Here is a 13,034-nt window from a genome sequence, read left to right on the forward strand (position 1 = left end):
GACAGTGCCTCCCTCTCTGTGTCCTTAAAAATCTGCTCAGCGCACATTGGCACCAACTGAAGGCAGTGGAAGTCTCTGCTGGGAAGCAGTTCCGTATGTTATTCCTCAAACATCGACACGTGTAGTTTCTTGGATAACATCGTGCTTTCTTCTTCAACAGGCCATTTACAAGGCGGTAGCCTTCTCTCCCTCCCCACCCAAGGAACAATCTCTATCCTCTCAGTGTGATTACAGTCCATTTCATTCCGTAATAGGTTTCTTTTATTATTCCCTCAGGCATGCAAATCAAATTTTACTCAGCACCAAAATCTTTGTTCTATAAAGAATGCTGGCATCGAGTGCAGAGAAAAAATAGCTTTGCTATTGAATATGGTCTGTGTTAATAGAACTCCACTATCTTTTTACTTTGAAAGTAAACATCTGTCAAAGTTTATTTGCTCCCTTGGAAAGGCAGGAGTGTCTTAAGGGAAAGCACATGATAAAAGCAGATAGATTATTCTGCAATTATACCTTTCTCTGTCTAAATGTTTAATTAGATAAGCTGCCACAGAGACAGAGATTACTTTGGCATCCATCTGTCCCATTTATCGACGTTATAAATGCAATGGAAGCCGTGGCAAATTTGATCACAGCAGCCACAGTGAAAGCAGGGAGCTGGCGGACTCAAACTAGACCAATTTCGAACAACTGTTCAGCCCAGCTGGGTGGCTCTTTTTGGAAGGACAGCTGCCAGTGGTTGATCTTGTGTTATCACAGTTTGGGAAGTACCAACCTGCTTGCAAACGTCTATCTACTATTTGAAGCCATGGCATCTCTTGCCCCTCTGTGATTATTGATCTTAAATATGTTTTTATGTTTTATTTCAAAGATGTCTAAATAGCTATATATGTCTATCACAATATTAGTTTGACTGCAGAGATTTTAAATGCAATGGTAGTACAGGTTTGCAAAGGAGTCTTCACTTCTTGCTGGTCTCTGAAAAAGCATAGAAGAGAGGATGTGATTTCTATAACAGAGCTGGCAAGTTCAGGCAGTGCATAATATACAGAGAAAGGAAGAAAAGAGAGAGAGAGAGAATGATGCAAATAAGCTTCTAAAAATATATTAGAATTTTCCCACTTGAGATATAAGTGTTGCTCAAGACTATAAAAGAGCACGAATATAACTGGACGGGAAAGGTTTCAGCTTCTCAGTGACAAAGCTGCCCAGTTCTGCGGTTAATGATGGCTTTGCTGTGAATGAAGTGATGTTTTGTATAAATACCGTGTTTTCTAAAATTGCAGCCAATACATATTTAAGTTTAAAGGCTTTATTCCCATTAAATCCCGCAAGATTACAAGTATTAATTTTCACAGCACCTCATAAAGACAAAGATACCATGTGTGTTTTTTACATGGCTTTATGGCCACATGCAGCCCACCTGGCAGACCTGAACTGTAGTGCAAAAGTTAATAATTCCAGATGGTGTTCATCTGACCAAAGGTAAGATTAAGACTTAGCTCCATGTTAAGAAATCTAAATTTAAATCTTTACTTGCATGTCTGAGCTTCCATGACAAGCACAGACAATGGGGATTTAGTCCAGTTTAGATCCAGACCAGTGTAGATTCAGATGCTCTTGAGTCATTAGCCGAGTCTTGTCCTATGTACTAGCACCTGAGACGTTATGACCCACATAAGTATTCTTCCTGTACTCCATCTTCAGAAAAGCACATAGTCCTGTATATTATCTACCAGCCCAGTATGGATATCCTGGATACTTGGGGCATTTCAAATGGAGAAATAAGAGTTTCTGGGATATGATGAATTTGCTTCCATTTTCAAAAGATCAGTAGGATCCAAGTAGTTAATATTTATCACTATATCTAAATCTCAAAGTCAATGAAAGCAGTGGCGTAGGAAGAATCCTAGATATTACATGGTTATTTTGCATAGCAGATTTTTCTCCTACATTATTCTTGAAGTTATCATTTATTGTTGTATCAACTGTAGAGTATTCTGGCTTTCAAAAATACATTAAACTGAGCATATCAATTGCTTTTACAAGAAGTAAGAAATTATGAAATGTAATAGGGGAAATTTCACCCTCAGTGATGAGAAAAGAGATTTTGAGTAATCAGTTACACAGAGATGGGGTCTCAAAATCCATTCTTTCCCTGGCTTACATTAACATTAGATTATTATTTAATATTTCTTTTAGTAGTGTTTTGGAAATCTAACCTTTTATTTCTGGATGCTATTTTGAAACTCTTTGGTGAATTTTATTTCTGGATGCTATTTTGAAGCTATTTGGGTAACATGTTTTGTATAAGAAAAATAGAGATAAATATAAGAAACATTTACAATGAAAGAGAAAAGAATGTGAAATACAGCTGGTTTCAGATCTGGCTGCAGACTTGAATACAGGACATGAGCACTGATAAATTTGCTAATGAATCTCATATAGTTTATTTTGTATATCAAAAACACTAATTTGTAGCTTACATGAGTTTTACTTCAATTATACTTCAAGGTCCATTTTTAACAAAAAAAATAAAAATAAAAATGGATGTTCAGCTTGTGGGTTATTACTTCTATTTGCTTAACATGTAAAAATACAATACTTTTGTGTTCCTAGGGTCTCATATAATCTTCATTTGTATGCCTATAGCTGCTACACATGAATTTTAGAAATATCAACCTTTTTTGAACTACTCATCACAGTTATGTTCCTTATGCCATTTCGAGGCAAAAACACTTAAAATAAATAAATAAATAACATCAGAGATATGGAGAGATTAATGCTTCTGCATCATCTGCTTTTGCAGATGCTACTGAAACACTTTACAAGAGGCAAATGTCATTGTAAATCAATATTTGTAATTGCAGGGCAGAATGATCTGTTTCCAGTGGCTGAGAAGCAGCTAAATTCAGACACAATTACAAAACCATAATACAGTAGACAACTAAACCTGCCCTCTGAAATAAGTATATTACTTGTCACAGATTCATTTCCTGTATCGCAAGAACGCTACTGAAGTATTAGCCTGTGAATTTCTCTTTTCATTCTCACTGTATATAAACGCACCATACTACAATCATGTTCTTGATCCATATCATCCTCATCTGGACTTCAATATTGAATATAAACAATACCACCAAACCGATTTTTTTTCTGTGTTTTTCTGTTCTTGACCTCGATTTCCTCAGCCAATTTTATTATTGCACTGCTTGTGCAATCCTCCCCCTGCTCCCCAAACTTGTGAGTGTTGTGATTTTACTCACTGCAATTCTACTGTAGGATAGAAAGCAAACAAGCTCATAATCCCTAAGCCTTTTACAACACAGAAGACAAACTATAAAATATGTATCACTCACAGGCCCAAGACATTCTGGTTCCAATTACCTGTAGTGGTTGCTATAACAATACTTCTATAAACACGCTCACAGAGCCACATTCTTGGGAGGTACAGATTTTTTTTTGTCCAAAAGTAATAAATATTCATAACCAATAACATCCATAAGAGCAGCAAAACACTTCAGAGTCAACCATCAAGTTCAATGACATGTTAAATGCCAGGCAGGGGAACTAAGGAAAAAAAAGAAAGAAAGAATATTAAAGGTATGTTTTCTTGCATTGAGTGTCTGAAAAAAAAAGGAGTTCAACAAGAAAAAGTACTTGTTTGCATCTGGTCCTGCTTGCAAAACTGTCATAAAAACCTGCTTTAAATAAAAAATAAAAATAAAAAATAAGTTTTTCAACTACAGAAACCAGTTTACAAATACATTATGTAATTGTCAGAAAGTTGTGATTCTTTCATGAGATCTTTCAAAATGATTCTGTACTTTAATCAAAATGATTCAGTATGAATTTATGTGTTTTGATATCATTTATGGCCAATTGCCACTGTGCTGTTTTGGCTGAGCATTATTTCTCAATTTGCATACAAATAAAAGAAGGAAAAGCACTGATTTCAGCTCTGCTCAGGTAAAATCAAGCTGAGAACATTTCATTTCAAATTATGTTTTGGAAATATCAAAGCAATCGTTCAATTTGAGGTGCTTGTTAAAAGTGACTATTTTATTTTACAACAGGGAAAAAGTCTGTGCTTCTTCTCTATGGTAAATGCAAACAGTTAAACTTTTTTGTCCTTTGATGAAAACAATTTACTACAATTTCCTGTAAAATTAATTTAAAAATTCTTCAAGTCAATGTACTTAGTTTGAATTTCAACTTTATTTTTATTTTTAAGTAGCTCTATATTATTTTTAAAATATTTTAAATGCATTATATGCTAATATACATAATAGTCAATTAAAAAAAAAAAAAAGATATCTCTACAGTTTCATCTTTGTTACTCAGTCTCTAGTGGGCTGTTTGTTTCCGAATCACTAACTGGCAACGTGGTTAAGATATTATTGAATCCTGGGCTCATAAAATCACAGAATGGTTGAGGTTGGAGCTCATCTGGTCCAACACCCCTGCTCAAGCATGGACACCCAGAGCAGGGTGATCATGACCATGGCCAGATGGCTTTTGAGGCTCTCCAAGGAGGGAGACTCCACAACCTCTTTGGGCAACCTGTGCCAGTGCTCCATTACCCACACGCTAAAGAAGTGCTTCCTGGTGTTCAGATACAGCCTCCTGTGTTCCAATTTGTGCCCATTTCTTCTTGTCCTGGCACTGGGCGTGACTAAAAAGAGTCTCGCTCTGTTCTCATTGCACCCTCCCTTCAGGCTGAACAGTCCCAAATCTCTCAACCTCTGGAGAGGTGCTCCATCCTTTGATCATCTTGGCCGTTTTTGTTGCCCTTGTTATCCCTGGCCAGATTCAATTCTATCTGGGCCTTAGATTTCTTAATTTGATCCCTGGATGCTCAGAAAATGTCTCTGTATTATTCCCAGGCTAGCTGTACTTGCTTCCACCATCTATAGGCTTCCTTTTTGTGTTTCAGTTTTGGCCAGGAGCTCCTGGTTCATCCGTGCAGGCCTCCTGGCATCTTTGCCTAACTTCTTCTTTGCTGAGATGCATTACTCCTGAGCTTGGAGGAGGTGATCCCTGAAATGGCAAAGTAAAATAAAATGAGATGAAAAAAATCTAAATGCAACATTTTAAATAAATTGGATTTTAAACATGGAAATGAAGACATTCTACTTAGGAAATTTAACATGCTTTTGACAAAATTGAATCCAATGTACTACAACTCATCTATTAAAGCTGTTACCAAACTCCTGAACTCTATTAATTCTTACTGGAGCAAACAAAAATTTGGAGAGTATTCTGGGAAAGAGTCACTATTTTTGCACTTCTCCTATGAGCTCTCCTTATATTCTCTCCAGATAACTCTTGTTAGCAGCTGCTGGACACAGGATGGTGGGGAAAATTGACTTTATTTTTATCTGGTACACTTTATCTCATGGTGTTAAGTTAGGTAGGAGCAAGAAGCATTATTAAGATTTAGCAAATTGACCAATGGGAAGAGATTATTAAGAAGAAAAAGGGCAATTTCTCAGTAGTTCATCTGTGATATTTGTATTGGACATTGAACAGAGTATCACATTGTATCTATGTCTATGCAGAAAACTTATTTTGGGGGCTCATTTGCTTCAATGGGTAATGCACCTTCTTATGTGGTCAGCTGTTTGCCAGCTGTGAGTGGTTCTGGGTCATCTTTCTCTTGACTTAATGCTCTCATGACATGTGCTTGTCTCACTCAGACCTGCACCTTGATTTTATTTCGTTATTATATACAGTCTTGCAGAATACTTATTCAAGCACATTAAGTTAATGCATCTGACTAATCTTACTGATTTTTCTGAACTGCAGGAGAGAAATAGAAGGGTCAGGTTTGCTCTGCGACACCCATCCAGAGTGACTTAGGAATGTGATGTGATAAGCATGTTCTGCATAGATCAAATTCACCCAGGGAAAGGAAGATGGAAAGGACATCAAAGGTGCTATTAAAATGTATGCTCTTATGTTAAATTGGTATTTTTGAAAATTCCTCTTCCACCATCATTTTGTGCAGTGCCCCACAAGCTTTTAAGCATTACTAGAGTCACAAAGTTTCACAGAAGGGTACACAAAGCACAGGATTTTCCTAACATTTTGAGCACATTTGGTGTCATTTCAAAGTCAAACACTGCAAATGCATACTTTGCTCGTAGAGATATAAATACCTTGTCTGATTCTTTAAAGTTGAAGAAAGTGTGGGTTATTTATACAGGTTCCCTTCGTAGTTAATGGTAAGGAAGAGCATCAGCACTAGAGAGAAGACCAATTACCCTCTCACCTGACATCAACCTCAAGGTGCAGTGGGCTATGTCTTCAGCAGGTCTTGTTTCTCTTTGACCCCTAAGTGAATCTGGATGAGATTAGGTTAATCTAGATTAGAAAATTTGCTTTTAGACCACTAAAATTAGGCAATAGAAATCTCTTCCTTGTTTACAAAAGGACAGGCAAGAAGAAGGACAACCTTTATGTCTCTATTGAAAAACTGTCATCCTATTGAAAAACTGCCATCCTAAATGGACGGCTATGGAGAAGATACTGAGATGTTATTGCATGGGATCTCAGTCTTCAAGGGTGCCATCAAACTCCTGTGGCTCCTGTGGTCTGTACAGTGTTCAGTGAGACAGCCTTTTTGTATCATAATGACTTTGTGACAAGAGAAAAAGATGAATTCTTCTGAAGTCCCAGATCATCTTGAGAGAAATTATTTTTTTTATTATTATTCTTTTTTTTCGTGTGGAATTCCCAATAGGGAGAGCTAATTACCTCTGTAGAATAAAAACAGATGATTTGTGACAGGGTTGCACAAATGTCAGGATTCACGTATCAAGATGCAGCAATCCAAGGAAATTCTCCTTTTCCATGAAAGTTTGTACCTCTAGAGATTTGTGAACTAGACATACCTAAAGAAAAATTCTTGACTATCCCTGTTGGATTCAGTAATAACATTCAATAAAATGGAATGTATCTTGAAATCTGAACAAAGCAGTTTGCGAGAGAGGGAGAAGAATGTTTACTCTCTGTCGGACTGCTTGTTAAATACCTTGAAAAACAGGCTTTTCCTTTGTCTACCTCCCCATAATCCTATTAGCTGAATAGTTCTCTGGAAGCCTGGACGTTGCCTTCCAGCTGCCCAGAAGGAAGTAAATTCATACAAGCTGTACCAGATAAAGTGGAAATCTTTGCGAACACACAGAAATCCCACATTCCTTCAGTAAGCTGTAATAGCATTCTTAGATGGGTCAGTGATCCAAGAAAAGTTCAAGGCTTTCACAACACTTCACACAAAGATCTCAGAGAGTTTTACAGAAGCATGGGTATTTCCACAGCTCCCTTTCCTAAACTGGAACTCCATCACCCCCCACCCTCTCCCCGAAATAACAAAACCAAACTGGAATCTGAGAACTGAAGTAAATTTTTCAGGGACATACAATGACAAAGAAAAGAAGAGAGGAGTTCCCCATGCAGTTGGTAACCAACTGAACTAGAGACATCTGTGGACTGTTTTATATATTTTTTAATTATTTGTAAAGGAATTTCTTTATATATATTATACATATATATATTCTCTATGTAAGAATGATATATATATATATATAAAGTAAATCTCAAAGAAACTGTTATAATGGAATGAGAGGAAACAATGTAATTTTAAATTCAAAATGTAATCTGTTAGAAAAGGGAAACTAAGCTTCCTGGGGAAATCCATTTTCTTTCTGTATGTGTACAATAATAAAAATAATAATGATTCTGACAACAATTTGTTCAAAAGTAACACTTCCTCAGCAGAGGAAATCCAGTAGCATTTTGGGCAAAAAACGTCCTTACTAAGGGCAGAGATGGTCTGACTGCCTGTGAGAGCCGAAGAGTTAGGCGTGTTGAATTAATATCACTCTGCATGAGGGTTTACTTCAAGAGAAAGTAAATTGCCGCTACATCTAGGGAAGAAATGTTCAAAAGCAGACAATAAAGGTCAAAACTTGACCATTAATGTCATTAGAAAAACAACACATTTCTCACCAACTCCCTTTCTCATCATTACTCAGGAAAGTAGCCAAGAAAGAGCAATCTCCAGGGATGTTGAAGAGATGAAAGGAATATGGTGGGAAGGAGGAAGAGGCTGATGAGAGGGGGAGAGGAGGGTCAGTGTGAGGTGGAGGACAGAGGAGAGAGGAGTCTCTGTGTGTCTGCTGTCTTGACAAACTCCCCACTAAGCAAGAGTCAGGGAAAATTCATAGGAACTTGTTTTAAGAGGAAAACAAATCTGCATCAGCTTTTCCAGACTCAGTCTGAGCATATCTGTAAATCCAGTCTACAAAATTAAGTTTAAACTCCCAAAGATGCAAAGGCATACTCCATACCTTGGATATTTGGATAATTTATATGGTAATATTTCTCTATGTTTGTGGCACATAAAACCAAATTGGTCTTTAGCTTTCTTTTTCTAAGGTGTCTTTTTATATTGCTCATGTATAGAAGTTTAACTATTAAGAATAACATAAGTCTCTACATTAAAATTTATATTAAATTAGAAGTAAGTTTGGGAGTACACTTTAATAACTGCAGATATTCCAGGGGAATTGTAATTACCTAATAAACAAGTATTGAAAATCAAGAGAATTCAGAGCCATAATTAAATCTGAAAGGAATACAGCCGAGAAATAGAATTGTATTGTTTAGCTTTCTCAACAGCATGAATTCAGCCCTAGGAAAGTATTTTGAAGAAGCAGTGTAAAAATTGCAGTGATCCTGAGGTTATGAAAGTTGTCATGATTGTTATATATGGGCCGCTACAGTCACCTTAATCGTACTGTTATGGTACCTGTCAGGAGAGGGGAGAGCAAAGACTGTTGGAGCAAGTCCCTGGTTCAGCTCCAAAATATACTGATACACAGACCTTTAATCTTGTACGTATCCAACGTTAAGGGATGGGCATTTTCTGTTGCTGTAGCTCACATGGGCAACAATTTTATAGCTTTTTCAGTTTGTTCACTCCCCTCTACAGACACCTCAAGCTCCTTGCTCTGCAAAGACTCTGCAAAGACAGCTTTCCTGCAAGAATAAAAAAGGTTTTGTGTAGAATATATGCACATGAATGTTTAATTCTAGACTGTTTGTACAAGGAAGCCAAGGGAAAGAAACCTGAACTATACTCTCTTAAATTCTAAGTGCTTGACTTAGCAGATTTCACAGTGTTCTTTTAGCAGAGCAGTTATTTGAGTGTATCAATACAGAGAATTTCTGGGAATTAGCATTTTTTCCCAAAGCACAAGCTAGTTTAGTACTTTTATTGTGATTTTTTTATTATTATTATTACTTTGGTTGATCAGTATTTCAGATGGACTTAGAATACATACAACACACATGGTATTGTTCCCATAATTACATTTAGCAGCCTTTATATGACACAAGAACTAAGTTTTACTCAGTCCAGGGAAAAAATATCATTTGAGGATTTATGCATATGAGGCAGGAAGCCTGAGAATTAAACTTGCTTTAGACTACCTTCAAACATCCTTGGATACGAATATACCATGAGAAGGTCCTTCTCTGAGGAAAACAAATTATACGTATGTTTGGTGTCTTTTTTTGGATGATGCTAGAAAATCACACTGGATATGGCCACTGTCTTTCAGCAGGTGGGAGACTGAACTGTGTGGTGTCATATCCTCCCTCCTTCACCACTGAACAAACATGTAAGCCAAACTATTTACTGCTTCTGAGATCTGTTGTCGCTGGAGTCAATTTTCTACTTTGTGAGAGTTTCAAGCACTGGTTGTTTCCCTCAAAGTAGAATCATAGAATCATGAAGGTTGGAAAAGACCTTCCATGATCATCTGGTCCAGCCATCTCCCTACTACCAATGTCACCCACTAAACCATGTCCCATAAAATAAGCACCAATGCAAAATACAAACAGACAAATTTCATGGGAGGAACTATGGGGGCTTTTGGTTCAGAGGGAGAGGCTACAAGGGCTTCTCTGAACCATTCTTCTCATTGCACCTTGTCTGCTTCTTGTGCTTTCTACTCTAACCATATTAGGACATAACCATAGATGGTTTGAGAAAGGCAATGAAGTAACAAACTTTGATGATAATATTAAAATATTTGGGGCTATAAGAAAAAAAAAAAGAAAAAAAAAGTGCTATTCTCCATATGTAGATGTCACAAGACTCAGTGACTGCCAGGTGAATCTCAGTGGATATAAATATAAAGTGACACATGAGACAATAGAAATCAATCCCAGCTGCATGTTTAACAGGACAGAATCTGAGCTGTCCATTAACATTCAGTTGTGAGATCCCGCCATTGTGACAGTATTGTGAAAACTTCAGGTGCAGCAGTCAGGAAAGCAATTCAAGTGTTAAAAATGTTGGAAAAGGGGTAGAGAATGAAGGAAAGAATATTACTATGCTGCTGTGTAAATCCATATTTTTTGCACACTTAAAATGCTGTATACAGTTCTGGTATTCCCATCTTGTAAGGTTATATGTGTGTAAAAGATTTAGAGAATCATCTCAGGTGCAATCAAAGTGAGAAACTGCTTCTGTACCACAAGTGACTATGCTGGAAATCCTCAATCTGGACAAGAGACAGCTTAGGATAACTGCAGAGTGAGGGAATAGAAGGGGAGATAGAGCTGAAGTCCGTAAAAGTTATTGTTGACATGGAAAATTTTGGTAAAATAGATTATTTACAACCTGTTTCAGTAAAAGAACTATGGACATCAAATTAGACTGAAGGGAAGAAGATTAAGAAGAATCAAAAAGTATTTCTCCATATATCATGTAGTGAATCTGAGGTCTTCCTCCTGCATGATATAGCAGATGACAAGGTTTTCATACGCTCTGGGAGGTGGAAGAAGTTTTCCAATAAACAGATAGGAGAAAAAAAAAAATGTGATATTTCTCTGTGGACTGCCCTTACTATTACACTTACCAAAGTAAAATAGCTGTTGTAATGAGTTCATTGACAAGTCATTAATATCTTTCCCCTTGGTCAATGGCTTCCACACAAGACAGACATTTTTGATAATACAAAGACACAAGGAGCTGCAAAGCTGGTGGTGAAGGAGCTGTCTCCTTAGGGGACTGAAGCACGTGGTTGCACTACAGAAACTGCACAGACAAAATGAGCCTTCATATGGGGCAGCAGCAAGGAGAGATAGAGGTTGAACAGCTAGCAGCCAGGTAAGCCAACACTGATAAGGAGACAAAATAACATTATTTTATTTGCCATGGATTGTGAAAAGTTTTGCCCCAGGATTTAACCTGGAACAGAGTCAGGTAGGTTCTTTAGCCAAGATTAAGTAAAAAATAATGATGGGACTTTGTGGATTTCAAAAAGCAGCTGCTTCCATACTTCTGCTGCCACTACAATGATTTGAGATTGCAAACAGATGGGAAAGTAGTCTGCATAATGACAAGGGAGACATCCATGAAAACACACCATTCTTAATACACGTTCATAGTTTAAAGAAAAACAACAACAAAAACTGCGAGAATTCTTGGGCTGTGGCTATCTGTTTCTGTCAGAACAGCATAGGCAGAAAAAAAAAAAAAAAAAAGATTCAACCTGAACCTGCCAGGAAAAACTAAGGTTAAAATATAAACAGTCTCTTTGGTCTCCTGCAACATGTCTCATCTTCATACCTCTGTCTCTGCATGACATGATTAGTTTCTCTTTTAGCTCTAAAAGCCCTCAAGACTCTGGCTGGAGGCCTGGATGCAATTGCAGGTTCAGGGTATACTTTGCACAAATGCCTTTGCTAGGATCAGATGTTTTTCACGTTACTTGAAAAATATGTGAAGGACTGCACTGAGTTTAGCACTTCCCTTCCCTTTAAAAATTCTACTAACAAAGGAACAGAAGTTAATATGGCTACGAAAGTGATGCGAATTACATTAAACTAGCATAAAACTCTGGACACTTTCCCTAAATCTCCATGTAGGTTCAGGAGAACCACAGCATGGCCACAGTGTATCATGCTGTCCAAAACAGGATACTGCATTTAAACTTGCTGTGTCTAGTTAAACAGCAAAAGGACTTGACAGGTCTTGTGCCTCCACAACGTTAATGCTGCTGGAGGTGGATTTTCTGAGCTGGAGAGTCCTTGGACATCCCGTCTGAGTTTGGTAGTGGCATACACACCCCATTCCCCGCTGTAATGCTGTGACATCAGCTTTGTTCTTAGCATGACTTGTTCCACGTGAAAGGCAACTGAACACACCAGGAGGATAAGGTGGGAATGTTTCTTCCACCTCTCTGACCCATCTTTCATAAGAGGAAGGATTTTTTTCTATCCATGATGTATGGAGAACACAGCAGGCAATAGCTAATGGCAATGGCGACGGCTGTGTCCTAGGAAGTGGCCATGAACCTGACATGATGAAGCCAGAAGCCCGTGTGTAGGTTGCTTTGAGAAACCATGATGTACCCTTTGGTGCTCACAGACCATTAGCCACGAGCTGTCTCTGTGGCCCTGGGAGGCTCAATCTTGAAGCCGATATACTTGTCTACAATTACATCCAAACCTTAGAGTGACTTCTCCTTGGAGCGCATTCCCAGCCAGCAACCCCAGAGTCACCAGATGAAAATCTTGGCATCTGCACTTTGTACTTCAGCGTCATCCATGTGTGAAAATGGCATATTTACAGTGAAACTTTGAACTCCAGCCCATAAAGTTGATACCACAATGATTCTGGGGCTAGGCACTCACTGTTCTTATTTCTTTCATAAAACATTCTGGGATCAAAAGGTGAAAAATAAAGGCTAAAAATTGCAATTGTAGGGATGAAAGGGATGGTTATTATTTTTTTTCCTATATTTTCTGAGGAACATTGACTAAAGGGTACCATTATAGGATTATGTTTATTTTACAGGTGAAAACACAGAGAAGAATAGCTTCCTCAAAGACTTTTTTGACAGAAGAATTCATTTTGACCTTATACAGAGCAAAACAGCTCTTCCAGAGACAAATCAAAACCTGGGCCTGGAATATTTCACAGAGCAGTGCTTCACCAGCTGAATGTTGTAAAGGCA

Source organism: Anser cygnoides, chromosome 2 (genome assembly GCF_040182565.1).
Source record: "Anser cygnoides isolate HZ-2024a breed goose chromosome 2, Taihu_goose_T2T_genome, whole genome shotgun sequence".
Taxonomy (NCBI): domain Eukaryota; kingdom Metazoa; phylum Chordata; class Aves; order Anseriformes; family Anatidae; genus Anser; species Anser cygnoides.